The following is a 15280-nucleotide window of genomic DNA, read 5'->3' on the forward strand; positions in this document are numbered from 1 at the left end:
GATTCTGGAGGAACACTGTCTCATTTTTTACTGGATCAGTTGTATATGGTAGAAATGACAAATAAAATCTACTCTACTCTACACCAGCTACAGTCTGTACTATTGATCACAGAATTCACCCAGGGACTTAAAACAGCACTTTCCAAACCTGTCAGCTCTATCATTGAAAAGGACAAGGGCAGAAGATACATGGGAACATAACTACCACGTTCTCCTCAAATCATATGCCACCCTGACTTGGAACTGAATCACCATTCCTTCACTGGCCAAGGGGTCAAAATCCTGGGAGTCCATTTCTACTACCACTGTGGGTATGCATACACCCCTTGGACTGTTTTAAAAAGCAGCATACTGCCACCTTTTTCAGGGCAATTAGGGATGGACAGGATATGTTGGCCCAGCCAGTGATGGTCAGTTCACATCCCATGAATAAACAGAACTAACTTCAAGGTATCTGTCTCTCAACACTTCGTCACATGATCGAACATTTTGAGAAGCGCGTAGAACATATCATCCTGGCAATGGTTTTGACTCAAGGAAACACATCACTGGGGTGGAAACTATTTCTCCTTTTTCAAAACATGATAATTTTCTATTAAACATCTTTTAGCCCTTCTTTGCTCTAAAGGGAACAACCACATTTTACCAGTTTCAGTGGCAGAGGCTAAAGTTTCTCATCGATGGGATCATTCCAGTAAATCTCCTCTGTGACCCAGTACAAAGGCCTGACATTATTCAAAATGCAGTGCCCCACTGGACAAAAGGGCTGAATTTCACTAGAAATCACGCCAGTATCAATTTTTTGGGGGGAAGGTTTCAAGGACACTTTCTCTCCCTGAGGTCTAATGAATTCTAGAGTCATAGAGTCAAAGACATTTACAACACTGAAGGGGACCATTTGGCCCATCTTGTCTGTGCTGGTTAACAATGATCTGACTGTGTTAATCCCATTCTTCAGCTCTGGGCCCATAGCCCTGGAGGTTTTGGCCTATTAGCCTACTCCTGCCACCTTCAGGGATCTATGGACAAGTATCCCCAAGATACCTCTATTCCTGTGAGCTTCCAGGTGTGATGTTATTCACTGAGTGGTCCCTGGTCTTGTTACTACTTCTAAAATGCATCACCTTAAACTTATCAACACTAAGTTCCATCTGCCACTGATCTACCCATTTGACAAATCCATCTTTATCCTTCAGCAACCTAAGAGGTTCTTCCTCACTTTTAACCAGCTTATCGTCCCTCTACATTTACTTCTCAATATATATTACATAGACTAAGGGACACCCCACTGCCCCAACACACACACACACACTCACACCACTGATCCCTGTGCTGGACACTGGCCTCCATCAAAGCAGAAGAACTTTAATTCAGCTAATTAATAAGTTGCAATGAAAAGTCACCATCAGCATATGGCGAATTGGCATTAAAAGGCCATTCACGGTTCACTAATGTCCAGTTTGTCTGTTCATGATCAGACCTTTACATCACTCCAGACCTACAGCAAGGCGGTTCTTTCAACTACCCTCTGAAATGGTGACTACATTAATCAGTTAAGGATAGATAGAGTCAGACCAAAACTTCGAGAACTCATGTGATGCAGTGGTAGAGCCCTTACTTTTGAGTCAGAAGGAGTGGATTCAAGTCTGACCTTCCCCAGAGGTGTGTCACTACATCTCTACCATAGGTTAATTTAAAATGTATGCAAATACGTGAATGAATAACAAACGTTTTCCAGGTAGGGACCTTTTATTGGAACAAGAAATTCATAAGCTCTGAAACAGATGCTGCTGCATCTAATGTGCACTCCCAGCGATTTTTGTTTCATCTTCAAGAGGAGTCCACTCAACACCACTCATACAAGAATCTCATATTTCCTATTACATATGCCTTCATTTATTTTCCTCGAAGATTTTGCTCAGGGGGTTATAGGGCACTTCTGTCTTGGTAAAGCAATGTGCAAATCATGTTACCAAGGTTACAAAGAGAGAAATTTGCAATGACAGGGTTAGAGGATCATTACAACAGTAACCATTATGCATCACTAACCTGAAACTATCCTCAAATTACGTGAAACTGCTTCATTATCATGAACAGATATGACATGCTGCAATTCCAATGAACTCGGATGGAAATTGCAAATCATTTAAATGACATTTTTACTGTAGAATCATAGAACAGGAGGCCATTCAGCCTGTCATGAATGTTCAAGCTTATCCCATGCCCCGGCTCTTCCCCCACAATCTACATGCAACCTGGAATTAATTCAGCCTAAAAATGCATTGTATATGAACAAGCTTCTCAATAAAATGGGCTACAGTGATAATGAGCAGAAAAATATTCAGCATTTTTTTGTTTTATTTGCAAAACAAAGAGTAGCGTGGATCGACTCTCTCCTGGATTGTGCCATGCACTGGTGCCTCTGAAATGCATTTTGATTTGAAGCACGTTGTCAGGTCGTGCAGAGCCACTGTTTGGGGAAATCACAGGCAAATTTGTCAATCTATGCAGCAGACTTCCCAGGGAGATGGTGCAAGTTACTGATAAGCAACTATCTTAGATATCTTCCAGGACACAGCAATGTGGAGGATTTAATACATGATGTGGTGAGTGGTGTTACATTGTTTGGGAGTAATAGATTACTTTAGACCTGTAGTTCTCGCAACTCTCCACGTCAAGAGTGGTACTCAGCTGGTCCCTAGCTCTGTTGTAAACTCATCGATTCATTGCTATCGCGAGTTCGTGACTCCATTGTTGATGTACCATGTTGTACCCAGACAGTAGAAAGTGAATCCTGGTGATCCCTACATTCCCATGCCTTTGTCGACTAAAAGAAAAAAAAAGAAAAATCGACAAAAATGTTTTAACTGGAACAAAATTAACTATTCCTCAAGGCTTATTGGCATTGTCCACGGTTATGTTGAGATATCCAGAAAACTGTGGGATCTTCTCAGCCCCTGAATGGCAGGAACATTGATGTGGAAGCTGGGATGATGTGAGTGTGCTAGCTGGGAGTAAGAACTCTCATTTTCCAAAGAAATGTTGAAGGGCCAAAGCAACATTTTCACCAGTCAGTGGAAGAGGCCTATTTACTTGCATTAGCACGCGTTAGCATCCATGTTACTCTGTCATCTCACCTCATTGGTTTGCACAGTTTCCCATTGTTCCACCTGCCACATGAAAACTAGACAGTACCAATTCCCAACATGAAAGTCAGAGTGGTGACTTGGTGACTCCTGCTCAACAACTCGATTCTCTGAGACTCCAGCCTTTGTGCAGCCCGACCACCAGGACTCCATGAGTCCCGTTGGCAAAACAGAGTGCCAATTACCCTCTGTCTGACATATCCAGGGCAAATAAACAAGGAACCCCACTAACAAGTGGGAGAATATAAGCAGGGCACCGTGGAGCGTGTTGTTAATGGCGTGAGTTTGGGAAGACAGTCCGAGAAAACCCGACTTGTGCTCTTGGAGAGCAACACCCCATGAAACTCAGCAAAATGAACTTTTAGCCAGTTTTGGGTAAAATTCAGCCCAAAGAATTCACAGCTCAGTGTCCCAGTGTGGCGTGATATATTTGAACACAGCTACCATGCAGTAACAAGCAGCTTCAGATCCCACAGGTTGGGGAGCGAGGAAAAATAACAAAACCTGGCTACGAAGACATCCAGTTACCTTGGGAATAGATAAGATCCAAACAAGTTATGATCATTCCCTCATATACCAAATAGCTAAGCAACATTGCAGCCACTGAGTTAATCACTGTCGTCAAAGTGTTGGCTTAACCAGTGCATGACACATTGTGGAATAATTGTGCCAGGACGAGACAATATTTGGTGCTGAGATGAATGCTGGCATTTAACAGAGGGCTAGGGGAAAGTGAGGACTGCAGATGCTAGAGATCAGAGTCAAAACGTGTGGTGCTGGAAAAGCACAGCAGGTCAGGCAGCATCCTCGGGTGCTGTGCTTTTCCTGTACCACACATTTCGACTTTAACAGAGGGTGCTTAATAATGTGGTGCTCTCAAAACAGAGATTTGCCAAAAGGCAAATCATGTCATGTTATGGCAATGCCGACACAAACACACCCACAGCAAATCCCACAACATCAAAGTGACTTCATTAGCAGTGCTTCACTTTGTTTGCAGTTTCTTCATTAGAAGGTAAAATAAAATGAAACAATTTGAATTTCTAAATGTCTGTCTTTTTAATGTTTCTCCACATTTTGACAGCAAAAAATGATTTTCATTTTACAGTTGGCCACAAAGATAATTTGGGTTCGTTGTTAATAAGATTTTATTGTAACTGGGTGGCATAATTATATCTCTCTAAATTACTTTTTGTAAGTTATTAATTATTCCAGCAGCTCTTATATTGTTTGTGTAGTCTACTTTGTACAATGTATAATTGTTTCTTTTACTTTGAATTCTTCAAAATAGCAGGAATGTCGTCTACTTTGTACAATGTATATTTGTTCCTTCTACTTTTGAATTCTTCAAAATAGCAGGAATGTTGCTGAAGTTTCTTTGAAAGCGCAGCATTCTTTCAACTTGCTTTTTTTCATTTCACAAATGCTCAATGTGTGGTTGGGACAGCACAAGGGCAGCACATGCATGGGAACACCACCGTTAGCAATTCCCCTCCAGGTCACACACCATTTGGTACAATATTGTTATCCCTTTCAAGTCGCTGGGTCAACATTTTGGAGCTCCCCTTTCTAACAGTGCTGGAGAAGACCCTGCACAAGGTGGACTGCAACATTTCTAGAATCAGATGACCTCCACACTCTCAAAGGCCATGCAGCGTTAGCCTCATGGGGTAACGTCAGAGCAGGCTAATGTAATGAGCCACTGAGGTAGCAGATCATAAAGCAAGTCCCTCTATTCCCAGAGTCATACCTAACAGTAAGGTATTTTGTTTTAAAAATCTTAAGTTATTTATTATTCCAGCAGCTCTTATATTGTTTGTGTAGCCTATTTTGTACAATGTATAAAGTTTACGTAACTTTCAGATGAAGGTGGCTAGAAAGTACAGGCCAGGTTTCTAAAATGATTTATCATAAGTAATTAGACTATAGCTGCAAGTAAACAGTTATACAGCAATGATATTTAACACTATAAACTCCCCATCAGACCCACCTACAAACTAATAGGGAAAACAGATCATTGGAAAGTCAGTTCAGTGATCTTTGCTCCCTGGTGCCGATGTCACATTGATCCTTGTCAGCTAGCCAGACTCCTTGCTATTCTGTTGTCTAACTCCGGAACATGTTACGGAGTGTTGTACAAAGTACAGTGTGACTGAGTCAGATGGAAATGGTTTCTAATTTATCAATTCAAAAGTCACAGCTTGCAGCAATGTCTGTAGGAAATGTTTAAACTTTGTTTTAGTTTAAACTGAGATTTTGACTGCAGAGGACAGGCAGTGTCTGAGCTGGGAGAAGGTCTCTCTCTGTGCCTCTGTAACTTGTTTCCAGCTGCAAGCTGCTCAGCCACCTGGGAACTGATCACACAGTCATTGTCAAGCAAAAGGTCTTTGTCATTGATAACTACCACTAGTACATGGACCAATCAACACCTGGTTACAAACAAGAGCTGCATCATTGTGAAACCTCTGCTCCAGATTACAGCCTGAACTTCAATTACTGCTCGGTCAAACTGTTGTTTACAACATCTACCTTGGGGATCCGGTTTCAGTTAATACAGACATGAGAATGAATTTGTTCTCTGTGAGGGATGTTTGTCTTTGAAATTCTCTTCTAAACAGAAGTGAAAGCTGGATTGTTGATTACATTCAAGAATGAGTTGGACAGAATTTTTGATTGACTTGGTTGACAAACATTATGACAAACAGACAGAAAAGTGGAGTTAATGCCCTATCTGATCAGCTATGACCTTATTGACTGGCAGAGTAGGCTTGAGTACCATAATGGTCTACTCTTGCTCAAATGTCTTACATTGATCTTCCTCATAGCTTCCTGAATTCAGCCCTCGCACCTCTCACTCGTGAAGTTGAGACCACTGATGCTGGTCTGCTCAGAGTAGTAGGATTGATTGTACTGGCAGCAGTGGTCACTGCTCCAGGCTCTGATTGTTGGGACTATCCCATCCAATTGTCTCACCCTACAGGCAGCATAACCATCACTCCTCCCAGTGAGAAATTGCTGCAGGGAATCTCTGGAATTGTTGGTGGGATCTCCAATGGCATGTCCACAGAAGTGAAAGTGGGATCACAGTGCCCGTAAAGTCCAGCCCTCTGTATCCTTCAATGTGGTAGGTTGGAATTACATCCAATCAACCCCTAGCAATGACAACTAATTTACAACTGTAGAATCTGATTCTGTCAGGTTGGAAATATTGTTGGAGCTATCAAATTGTAAAATTTTAAAATACAATTATTTATTTCCTGCTTCTCTTAATTTAATCTTCATTCCCTATCTTTCCACCCCGAATTGACATTTAATTTTCCAACTCTAATTTATACAACTTTGCCAGAACCTAATCTGTTAATTTCACAATCCTTCCACCTGACTGGTTCAATAGATGCCAGGTTTACATTGCTATGATGTTATCTGCATCGAGAGTGTGTGCTGGAAAAGCACAGCAGGTCACGCAGCATCTGAGGAGCAGGAGAATCGACGTTTCAGGCAGAAGCCCTTCAGCAAGAATAGTGTCAGTCGATTAGCTCAGCTGGTTAGGTGTCAGTCGATTAGCTCAGATGGTTCGACTGTGGTGTTAATAATCCCCACACTGACCAGGTTTGTAGTTGGGTTTTTATGGTGTTATCTGCTCCTGCTTTTACCAAATGCCACCCAATAGGTACTTTAAAAAAAACCCCAAACTCACTGAACTTTACTCTTAAATGTTCTACTTGCACGCATGAACATTTAAACTGGATGTTTATCACACCAAGAGCTATGTGCACCTTGGTTGGACTTCATGCAAAACCACTGACAAGCAAATCCACATGATTACAGGTCATAAACTTATTCATTGCAGCATTCCTATTTAAAAAGAGGACTGATATAGCCAAAGGATGACTGCAGATGTAAAACTAATGGCTGGCTAGAGAGGAACTCTGCAAAGTCACACCTGAAGGTGTCAAAGAAGCTTCAAAGGCAGGAATGCACTGCATGCTGAATTGTAATAATCTGTGCATATCTCATACTGAGAACAGGATGGGACAAAAGAGAGTAGTCTAGACAAAATAGATATTTGCCCCTTTCAAAAATAGAGAGGCCCTGATTGTGCATACTGATGGGTTGAGGTGCTGGTGGGGAAAGTACCCATGCATGCTAGCCTGGGTCTAAGCATTGTTTTGTTGTAAAGATCACAGTTAAAGAACAATCCATTAGTCAACCCTCTATTGCAGGTAAAGGATTCACTTGCTCTGCATGCTGGAAGCTGGTTAGAAAACAGTTCAAAAGTGAAAAAAACAAAAGAATTTTAGTGACTTTGCAAAGCCAAGAATCTCACAATTGACTACTCAAATACTCTTTCTATAAAAAAAAAGTAATTTCTCATTTCCAATCTGTTTGTATGCATGTTGCATAATTATTTCTACTTGCATTAAGCAACTAATGAACTCAGTTGTTTTGTTAACTCAAGAAAGGATGGCTAAATTACACCTTTTAACCTATAAATAAATCTGGCCTGCGCGAAAGGTATCCAAAAGGAAGGGATCCTTTTTTAACTTAATGTTTTTCTGCAAACAATTGAGGAGCAGGTGAATAAAAGGCCATTCATCCCTCTTCAGCCAGAAGCTTAATAATTTTGCTTACTACTTTTGAAACCATCTCAAACTGGGGTTTCATCCAGGATTGAATGTAACAAAATGTAGTTTGTAAGGGGAAGGTAATAGACAGGTATAGAAGTTTTGTTACAGTTGTGCAGGTGAGACTATATCTGTAGTCATAAGTACAATATTTAATAATGTCTCATCATTTAAGAGAGGACATAACTGCAGTAGATGCAATGCAGAGAAAGTTCACTCCACAGATTGTTATGGGCCAGATCAAAGCTACTCAAAACATATTAAGAAGATAGCCCAGACGCTATCATTTTCTTATTTTAAAGGTAAGGCATGTGTTCCAGATGCAATTCGATTGGTCAAGCTACTCAATTTTAAGCAAAACCCATTTTATTTTTACACCACAGTTAAAATACAGACAAAATAAAGAGAAAAGAATTGGCTTAACTGTAACTCTATTGAAGTGCTTAACAAAATAATAAAATAAATATTAACTGCTACTAATTAATTGTTCTAATATAGTAACATCCTGTAAACACACCCTCAGCAAAGGCAAATTCAGGAAAATCGATTGTCTCATATGTAATTCTAGCAGCAGGAAGAGAACCCCAGTTTTTCGCTGTAACAGAGAGAGGAATAAGAGCTTCCACGTCCAATTTCAAGACCCCAGCAACAGCTGAAAGCTAAAACAAAAAACCTTGGTTCTGTGGGAGCTTGACCCCACCCATTCAGGCTGCTTCTATTGTTCCAACTTCAAAATAAAACCCCAAGGCCTGACATGCTGTTTACTTCATTGGTTGAGCAGACTACTCTCTTCATTAAAAAAAGGACAAAATATACCTCTTAAAGCCATAGTATGATCATGTGATTTCTGGGATGAAGCAGTCATCTTATAAAGAAAAACTGACCCTGAATCTGTTGGGGTTTAGGAGAATGACAGATTATCCTGTCATATCGAAACATGAGATGCTCAAGAGATTTGACAGGTTGCACACTGAAAGGATGATTCACTTTATGGGAGAGACTAAAACTAGGCATCTCCTGTAAGATGGGCATGATTATTTTTTTCTGTGGTGGTTGTTAAACAGTGGTATTCTCTTCCCAAGAGTACTGTCAAGTTGAAGACACTGAATATTTTTAAGGCAATGTTGTATGGGTTCTGGATTGACAAAGGAGTCAAAGGTGGAGACAGGATGGGAAAGTGGAGGTGAAGCCATAATCAGATCAGCCAGGGTTTTACTGACTGGCAGAGCAGAAAAAAAGTGTTGAATTACCTACCACTGATCCTAATTCATGTATTTTATATGGAACAGGTATTCCAACTAACATCAGATACTATTCACTGCCCAGCTCCTGCTAATTATAACTCCCCACCCAGCATAGTGGTCTCTCAGCCTGGTGTGGCAGTCTCTTGGCCCAGTGTGGCTGCCTCTCAGCACGGCATTGCCATCTCTCGGATCAGCATGGCCATCTCTCGGCCTGGCATGCCCATCTCTCAGCCCATGTGGCTGTCTCTCAGCCTGGCATGCCCATCTCTCGGCCTGGTGTGGCTGTCTCTCAGCCCGACATTGCCGTCTCTTGGTCTGACGTGGCCATCTTTCGGCCTGGCGTGGCAGTGTCTTGGCCTGGCATTGCCGTCTCTTGGTCTAACATGGCAGTCTTTCGGCCTGGCGTGGCTGTTTCACGGACTGGCATGGCCATCTCTCGGCTCAGTGTGGCTGTCTCTCGGCCCGGAATTGCCGTCTCTTGGTCTGACGCGGCCATCTCTCGGCCCGGTGTGGCTGTCTCTCAGCCTGGCATTGCCGTCTCTTGGTCTAACATGGCAGTCTTTCGGCCTGGCGTGGCTATTTTGCGGCCAGGCGTGGCCGTCTCTCGGCCTGGCGTGACCGTCGCTCAGTTCAGATTGGCCATCTCTCGGTCTGGTGTGGCCATCTCTCGGACTGGTGTGACCGTCTCTCGGACTGGCATTGCTGTCTCTCAGCCTGGTGCGACCTCAGTGTGAACGTCCGGTCTCGAGGTGATTCCTTGAAGTGTAGTCCCACTGTGGCTAAGCATGTACGAATGACTGCAATGTTTGAACTTTTAGCCTGTTTTTTTTCATTTTTACTTAAAACTAAGAAGGTGTCAGAGTACTATAGTCACTGTCATGTTTAACTTGTAACTTTGCTCTTTCTTTCTACCTTCTTGTTAAGATTCTGTACCTAGGTACTTGTACCTAAGATGGTGCCTTGTACTTTTGTACTTGAGTACATACGACAAGATCAATATCCAATCAAGTTATCGCACTGACGTTACAGATCTACATGGGTGAAAATCAAGGAGATGGTTTCCTTCTTGGAGATGGGGTTACCTTCTCCTGATGACTTCCAGGTCTCCATGGTTTACCCGAGGTGCTTTGGGATGTGTGGACACAATCAAATCTCTCTGTTTTGTTTTGCTCACAACTCCTCCGAGGCTGCTGCACTCCTTACCACCGTGCAGCACGACTGAGACAACAGGCACGATCCATCAAAAGTGCCAGATAAATGATCATCTCCAACAAGAGAGAATCCAATCATCAACTCAATATCATTACCATTAGTGAATCCCCACTATCCATATCGTGGGGTTAGCACTGACCTGAGATTGAACTGGACTGGCCATATAAATACTGCGACTACAAGAGGAGGTTAGGAATCCTGCAGTGAGTAACATGTCACCTGACACAGTCTGTCCCCCATGGGCAAGACACAAGTCATGAGTGTGACTGAATATTCTCTGATTACCTGGATATGTGCAGCCCCAATAACACTGAAGAATCTTGACACTATCCATGATAAACCAGCTGCCTTATTGGCACTCCACCTACTATCTTCAACATTCACACTGTCCACCTGTACCATACAGTGGCTGCAGTGTGTACCATATTCAGGATACACTGCAGTCGTTCTCCAATGTGTCTACTAAACCATGACCTCTAACACCTAGATAAACACGGGCAGCAATTACAAAACCACTCAAAACACTTACACCATCCTGACATGGAAATATATCACCACTGTTACTGGGTCAAAATGCGAGAATGCCTTCCTAACCCACGTACCTAAACCACACAGATTGAAAAAGTTCATGGAAGTGGTCCTCCACAAATTTCTCGAGAGCAATTCGGGATGGGCAACAAATGCTGGGTTTGCCAGTGACCCCCGCATCCCATTGATATGCTTTATAAAAACTCCACATAACTGTTTTACACTAAACCGTAGTCCTATGACATCCAGACAGAAAGGACCATGATCTTGGCCCGGCAACCGCCTGATCATTCCTCAAGCTGCTGGATATTATGGTCTGTTCGGTACTGCAGCACTGTTATCTCGATCATCAGTGTGATGCTGGAGCAGGGAATGCTCCAGACTGAGAGTTATTAACTCGTATTTGAATGTTTTACTTTGGCGAAGACAGTTGGAGTTGGGAACGAGGTAACAAGTATCCAAAACTGTTTAACTTGCTCACGTGTCTGAGTGCAGCAACTGGGATTATTACCAACCATAACACCTTGCCTTTATATGCCACCATTAACATCATACAATGGGGTTTCAGAGGAGAGTTCTCAAATAACATTTAATACCAAGACATTACAACAAATGGCCAAAGGCTTGGCTGAAAGAGGGCACGTGAAGAGGGACATAAAGAGATGGAGAGGTGGAGTGGATGAAGAATGGAGGATAGAAAATGGTGGAGAGTATGAATTAAGGAAGATTGAAAGAGATGGAGAAAATGAATAGAGGATAGAAAGAGATAGAGTGGGTGAAGAATGAAAGACAGAAGTATCTTAGAGTTTACAAATTTGACAGCTGATGGCCAGCCCTCCCATGAATGAGTGAGGGAATGCATCTTAGAGTATCCATCTTTGTGGGAACAATGGACACTGGGTTTAGAAACGTGTGTTTTTTTTAAAAAATGCCTAATTTATAATCTTGCATATTTTCCCCTTTCCTTTAAACTAAACCCAGAAAATCCTTTGATCTCAGCCAGTGTGCTCACCTGATCTCGCTTCTCCCCCCCCCCCCCCCCCCCTTCTCATTTGGGGGTCTGAAACTGGCAACAACGAAACGCTGGTTATCTGGGTTTTGCAATCTTTCTGTTTCTGCTGCCGGTACCTGACCACCTGCATATGATTATAGCGAGGATTTGAAGTGTCTACCGCCTCTCAGAAGCAAGAAGGTCGGACTGACCTCTGCCTCTGAAGCCACTGTGTCATCAGTTGAACTCTCTGCTCTCAAGCTGAGCTTCAGTGACGCTGGCGCCAGCCCAGTCACTCGCTTTAAACCAATGCCCCTTCCAAGTCAATCCAGGCAGGACACCCACTGACGCCCCTCCCGCCCACACTGTGTTAATGAGAATTTCAAAAGCAGAGCAGAACCCTCTATCAGTCCCAGTTATTCCTATTTAACCAATTCCTCAGCAATTGATCCATGAATTCATTTTCCAGGTAAAATGTATCTTTAAGACAAAGTTAAAGACACAGCAACAAAAAATCCTAATCTTGATCTAGATCACATTTGCAAACAACTGAAACGCGATTGAAGCCAGTTATTTGATCATTTGCAGGGTAAATGTGAATTGTGTAGAATGTGTATACTAGTTTATCAATAACTCACCAGCTTTTGAGATTTAATTCCTTCACCAGTTGCACTAAAGCTGTAGAAACAAAGTTCACTCCCAACATCCAGTGATGGTAGTGACTCATTGTAACGCTCGCTGTCCCCCAGAAGCAATACCAAACAAAAAGGTAACGTGCTGGTTGATTATTTATCAGATCGAGCGTCTGCTGTCTTGTATTAGAGAGGGCTGACTCAGTTTAAAAATATCCCCAGAAACTGACTTGAGCTGCAGCTCCAGCTGCACCGAGCACCTCTTCCTACAGCCTATTCCATGGTCGGCTCTGCAGGTGACCTCCCGTCTTTATTTTTTTTAAAAAATAATTATGATCCTCTTTTTAACCACAAACGGAAGAAAAGTCGCAGAAAATTGCTATTGAGTTTAAAATGTAACAAAAATGTTGCAGTGTTTTTGGTGTGTTTGTTATCATGTCACTTTCCATTTTTCAAATAGGATGGTGAAAGATACCCACACAATACCAACCTGGGTCTCTATTGGGGGCGATAGTTTTTAGTCTGTGAGATTTGCATCTCCCCATCCCCTTGTTACGAATGACACCAACTCCATTGCCCTCCTTGTGTTGCTTTCAGACCATGCTCTTCCAAGTACTCGCGTGTTCCCTAATGACGCTTTCTTTAAGTGCGGATATAAATTCAGATCAGCGCGAGATTCAAGAGCCAATTCCCTCTCTCTCGAAATCTCCCCAAGAATGTTGTGAACAAATCGTTTCGGACCCCCCCCCCCCCATGAAAAGACCTGCGCGGCTCATGCTTGGACGGGAGCCAAATCCGACGGGTGTAAATGGAAAACAGTGGCAGACAAACGCACAATCTGCTGCCTTCAAGTTATGAAGAGTGGCTCCAGATCGTCTAGAAATACCCTGAAATATGAAGTCCATATGGAGGGGGAAGGTTTCTGCCGCATCTGGAAACTGCTGGGTTTTCGGTGTCAATGCTACCATCTAGTGGCTGCGAGCAATCCTCCCCCAGTCTCAGGGCTGATTTGGAGTCTCAGGGACAGTACATCTGCTTTGTGGCAGGGGGGTGTGGGGGAGCCCTCTTGAGACTTGGAACCCGCCCCTCTTCTACCATGTACAGGAGCCAGCCAGTTAAATATTCTACAATGATGGTACGCATTTCAGAACAAGGACATTTACAAATAACACATGGTTTGAACGTGTTATTTTCATTTGAGGTCTGGTGTATTTATTTAGATTTCTAATTATATTTATTTTAGAATTCTGTGTTCAGTTATTCTAATGTTACAAGTTCCAGTCGATTCATGATCGTTGCGTCTGTCTGCGGCTAATTACACCATTCATTGCACGCTCGTCAACTGTGCGTAATTGTCAGAGTGAAGGACGGGGTATTGGACACTGGTTTCCCCATTCTCTCGCACTTCTGCACGTTGTCAGCACCCGTGGAGGGGCGGAGATAACAATTCTATTAAACGTCATAAACAGAAACAGGCCATTCCGCCCATCTGGTACAACACACAAACCTTCCCTCTCTTCTGACCGCACCATTGTCAACCATTCCTCCTTTTGCCCTCACACTCGGCCTCCAAATTAAAAAGGGATCTATTTATGGCAGGATCCGACAATCCTGGACAATCATTAGCTCTAAATCCTGGGTATTTTTTGGTGATAGAATGTGATAACAACAACTGACACTTAGTGTCCTGACTGCTGTTAAAATATTTGAGTGCACTCAGCTGGCTGACCGATACAGGCGAAAGTGAGGACTGCAGATGCTGGAGATTTGAGTCAAGTTTAGAGTGGTGCTGGAAAAACACAGCAGGTCAGGCAGCATCCGAGGAGCAGGAGAATCGACGACTTGACGATTCAGGAATATTAATGGATGGAAGACATTCTCCTTACACTAAGTTAAAAATCATACAACACCAGGTTATAGTCCAACAGGTTTATTTGGAAGCACTAGCTTTTGGAGCGCTGCTCCTTCATCAGGTGATTGTGGAATATAAGATTGTAAGACAGAATTTATAGTGAAAGTTTACAGTGCGATGTAACTGAAATTATATATTGAAAAAGACCTGGATTGTTTGTTAAGTCTCTCATCTTTCCCAATGACCCTATTGGTTTCAGTTCTTTCATATGTAAATCCCAGAACTTTTTTTGAAAAATTACATTCTCAAGTGAACTTTAACAATAGGTGCTGTGCCAGCTCAGATAATGCATTGAAGGTGTGAGGTGCCCTGTGTGAGGCTGTCTGTGCCCCAATATTCAGACTGATTCTGTTTCTAAAAAATAGATTTACAGAATTTTACATGGATTCATGCAGTTTTTGAGCAAAATCAAATGTAATTCCATAAGTACAAATTCACCCCACAACTGATGTGTGTGTGTGTTGGGGAGTGGGGTGAGGTGGGGTGGTGTGTAGTGCCATATGTGTGTCTGTGAGAGAGTGTGTATATGTGTGTGCATGTGAGTGTAAAGGGGTATAAGTCTGTGAGAGGGTGCGTGTGCAGGTGTGAGTGTGGGTGTGTATGTGTGAGCGTATGAGAGAGAGCTTGTGTAGGAGTCTGTGTATGGATCTTTAGGAGTGTGTGTGTGTGTATGAGAGAGAGAGTGAGTGTGTAGTGCAATGGGGTCACCTGTAATGTGACATGAACCCAAGATCCCAGTTGAGGCCATCCCCATGGGTACCGAACTTGGCTATCAGCCTCGGCTCGGCCACTTTGTGTTGTTGCCTGTCTACAAGTCTAATCTTCATGTGATTAGTCAAGGCTCAGTCTAAAAGCATCAGAAGTCACCTCAGAATCTATTCAGCTTCATGAACACTTGGTGTGAAAAAGAGTGCCAATTACCCTCACATAGAGTCATACAGCGTGGAAACAGACCCTGCAGTCCAACCATGCCACCCATAATTCCAAACT

Source organism: Chiloscyllium punctatum, chromosome 13 (genome assembly GCF_047496795.1).
Source record: "Chiloscyllium punctatum isolate Juve2018m chromosome 13, sChiPun1.3, whole genome shotgun sequence".
In the NCBI taxonomy this organism is placed as follows: domain Eukaryota; kingdom Metazoa; phylum Chordata; class Chondrichthyes; order Orectolobiformes; family Hemiscylliidae; genus Chiloscyllium; species Chiloscyllium punctatum.